This window comes from Macrobrachium nipponense, chromosome 44 (assembly GCF_015104395.2).
Source record: "Macrobrachium nipponense isolate FS-2020 chromosome 44, ASM1510439v2, whole genome shotgun sequence".
Classification (NCBI taxonomy): domain Eukaryota; kingdom Metazoa; phylum Arthropoda; class Malacostraca; order Decapoda; family Palaemonidae; genus Macrobrachium; species Macrobrachium nipponense.
The window spans coordinates 16,854,103-16,858,555 of record NC_087221.1 but is presented as its reverse complement, the minus strand read 5'-3'; positions in this window follow the sequence as shown (position 1 = coordinate 16,858,555).

Below are 4,453 nucleotides of genomic sequence, written 5' to 3'. Positions count from 1 at the left end.
CTGCTAGGTGTAGCGTCAGTGACCAAAGGACGAAGGAGATCACCGCAGTTCTGACAGATTTTAGACAATACACTTCTGGCGACACCCGGACCGGGTATACTAAATATATGGGTGATATGCCCTACCAAATCGCATTTCGCCCTAGCCAGTTATCATGGCAGTTAGCCTGATGAAAAAGGACCGAGTCCAACAGTGTGGCAACCCATTCCAGTATGCTGAAGTTCTGGTGAAGATCTACGAATAGTTCCTCTTTTACGCGACCGTATGGAATCCGGACCCTGTCTTGATGTCCGACTCCGATATTCCACTTGGAAGCTGTCACCTTTGAAGTACCTGAGTGTTGCCTGATGAGGAGCGCTCTTCCATTTGTTCCCTTGTGAAGAAATGCAAGCAACGAAGTCCTTCCGCTGACGCCTTGGCTCAACTCTACGCATGTTTCGTTCATGGACAAAGGTAATTGAATTTGAGGTTGATATGTCGGCCTTCAGCTGCTATTTCTTGCACTCTTTCCTTGTTCCAAAATGTTCTACTATTCTCATGATCCTATCTTTCCGTCTCCCTCAGAGACTCCGTTGTTATTTGTGTGTACAATTCTGATTCTGTGAATTCATTGTGGAAGTATTGTGAGATCTGTGTTGGTCATGCTTACAGTAATTTTGTTACATCGGCATTTCATTTAATATTTGATATATATCGTATTTTGCATAGTTTCAGTTACGTAAGCTTTCCATTTGTTAGTCTCTGTGTTACAACGTTACCATCCTCTGTAGTTTCACAGTGCCACTCAACGTTTACTGCCAGTGCCATTCTTGGGATAGTATTCCTGAGATTTCATTGCGAACAGTCCTTCTTACAGTGCTCCACCTTGTGTGTATGTTTATTATTACTAAGAGTTCTATTCTTGTTCCATGAACCATGTGTACTCACTAGATTTAGTGTTTTTTGCGTGCAAGCCAGTGGCACATTTGTTCTTGATATTGTATATAATATTCATTAGTAACACAGTGCCACGGAGCCAGTGAAAGCTCCTGTGATTTTTGTTCTTTTGATTACCTTAGTGAATTATACTTGTAAGTGGGCACAATACATTTACCTTCATCCTCCCCCCCGAACCCCGGCCCACCCCCCCGTTTTTTTGAAGGTAATTTATGGAGATTTCCTTAAGATACATACTGTGAACTGTTCTGCCCGTACACCTTACCTTTAGTATATTTTGTACCTCTTCTTTTAGACTTATGAATGAACAAAATTTGTCAACTAGAGTTGGATATTACTTGTATTTGGAACTTCATAGATACACTTTTCCTGTAATAAATTCTTGGCTGTGCCTGGGCTAGAGAAGGACATCAAGTTTCCTCTCCCTTCCTTGTAATCTTATAAATATAATAATTATATATATATATATGTGTGTGTGTGTGTGTGTGTGTGTGTGTGTGTGTGTGTATAAAATGGTAGTAGAATTCTGTTTCCTCTGAAACTATTCCCATGTTATACAATATTCAGGTTACTGTAGATTTATAAAAAAAAAAAAGTAAAAATTCCCCTCCTTATTCCCCTTTATTTCAAGGTTTGTTTATGCTGGTGATTTTTTTTTATTTCAGTTCGGGTAAGTATTTTTACCACATCCAGAAATCATGTTGCCAGAAATGGCAGAAACTCGTATTCAAGAGAAAAAAAAATCGTTCATTTTGTTTTTCATTTATCAAGATGAAAATCCCATCTCCTGACGGCTACTTTTCATGAGCTTTATTCCGCTTCTTTGATGTATAAGTGAATTCTCCCCATTTTGAAAAACGTCAACACATATTTTTGTAAAAATTGTAACGCTATTATTAAACGCTTTCCTTTGTCCTTCTCTAAAATTTAGATATTCTCTTTGTGGAAAAGCATTGAGAAGGGTTGCTGTGTATCTCTGCTGGGAAGAGTAAAGATATAATAAGAAAATTCACTTTCATATGCTCTGTTTCAGTCCTCATCATAAATTGTATAACTTCATTTTTCCATTCTTATAAGCACCCTGACATTATGGCTTCTGGGCTACTTTTTTTTTTTCTTACGCTAAATTGTTTTTAACAGTTATACACTTACCTGAAGAGGAGAAAATCGTGATCCAGGAAATTATTAATATGCAAATGAAGACATTCCAGTGAAATGATAAAAAGGGCCACGAAGATGAAACCCGTGTTCAAGACTTTTAGAATTGTAATTAACGTGCGCGTTGTCTAACAAAAATAAGAGGGAAGAGTGAAATTAATTTTGTAGCCAGTACAATAATTTCACTACAGTACAACCTACTATACTCACGTCATGATTTAATTGTCGAAAAGAACGGTCCTCATTTATTTGATTTTTTTTTTTTTTTTGCATTCCAAATTGCTTCCATATTTTTACGACAGTCTTCATATTAGGTACTCCCGAAGGTCTTTTGAATGGTGGAAGCTTGAATGTTAAGGAGTAAATATAAATCGTTAGTACATCTCAAAACATTATAAATAGCCAGTTGACGAAGATGAAATGTAAAACTGGGGACAAAATTGAGACAGGCTTTAGGTCAGGAAGAAAATTTAAAATAGAACATTGTGAACGAAGCTTATTTTACCTAATGAGAAAAACAAATACTTTTACAGCTACACCCATTCAGTGTTAGTGTGATCCATGGTTCTTTCAGAAATCATAAAAATAAGTTAAAAGTTCTTGGTAATGAAAGCATTCCTCATTTGCAAGTTATTCGATTATGAACAACTACCGGAACCCTAAAGTAATTGACTTTCATGCAAGAAAGTCCCAAAGAATAAATAGATTATGGTGAGATAAGTACATTGTCTAGCTAATATATTCTGAGAAGCCCCGTGACTTGAGAACCTCAGAGTGATAGCCGAGGAAAAGATGCAAACCTGGGAAGTGTTTTACCTCTGTCGCCATTAGCCGTAAGCGAAGATTCTCGCAACACACTGGTCATTGCCAAGGGGTTGATAATAAACAAAGTATATGACATGAAAGACACAGCATACGTAATGACTAAAGGGAAGGGAATCCAATTTGAAACTTAATGAATTACAAAAACTTTGTCTCAAAATTATTTTTACTCTTTAGGAATGATTAATTATTATTGCGGTGTCAGTTGTGCTACAGAAATGATGCCACATAAATCCCAATGTCTGGGGTTAAGAAGAAAATATAGACAAAAAGCTGATGGGGTAACAATGGAAAAATAAGCGTGAGGTATTAAACACTGACGTATCTCATTACAATAACTGATTGATTAATTGACTGGTTATGAAATATACTAGCGTATCTGACAATGGAAAGGTATCTATAGCGTTTCCAATGATTGTTGTTTTAGTCTGTCATAATTATGAAAAATTTCGCTTTTGAAGTCGGTGATCCGTGTAAGAGTTGGGAGATCCGTGCACAACCATGCACACATACAAACATATGTATATAATGTATATGTATATACTCGTACATACATATATATATATATATATATATATATATATATATATATATATAAAGAGAGAGAGAGAGAGAGAGAGAGAGAGAGAGACCCGAAGTTAAGTTTATTTCAGTAAACAAGTTATAAACCAATCCTATAGCGCCATAGATTTCCGTGTTTGACATTTGCAGCATTTAGATTTAGGGTATGGCTATAGGCTTTTGCCAACATATACCCGAAGGGAAACAAATAAAACTACATCTGTAAAGAAATACATTTGCTCAGTGTCATACATAGTTATATCTTCTCTACTTAGAGTCATAACTTATCTCTTATTTAATATGTTAATTTCAGAGCTCATAAAGAACGCGAAGACATAATTAAATGTAAAATTAAAATTAAATTACGTGGATAATAAGCCATTGATATTTTTAAAAGCTGGAGTCCTTATGCCTTATATGCCTCTAATCTTTGAATTAAACCGTGGAAATTAACTACAAATTAGCCAGTATCCAAGACAGGTTTGAAAATCTAAGTCAGATACTGAACAGATTTAAATTTCACTCAAAGTTCTGTCACTTTTTTTATATTATTTTCTTTATACGCCTAATCTATTTTGTTTGTTTGTATGGTGTTTTTACGTTGCATTGAACCAGTGGTTATTCAGCAACGGGACCAACGGCTTTACGTGTCTTCCGAACCACGTCGAGAGTGAACTTCTATCACCAGAAATACACATCTCTCACCCCTCAATGGAATGGCCGAGATTCGAACCCGCGACCTCCGAGGTGAGAAGCAAACACCAAACCAACCACGCCACTGAGGCGCTAATCTATATTGTCTGCATATTACGAAAAACCTTCCTTCACTTACATAAGTGTAAATTACTTATCATTATGCTTATTCGAATGAACAGGTTTGCATCGTTCTTTTAACGTTTTCCTTTTAACGTTTAGATAAATGTCACATCAACGTTTCTTCGTGGCAGACATGTGTAATGCATCCCATTAAAATATA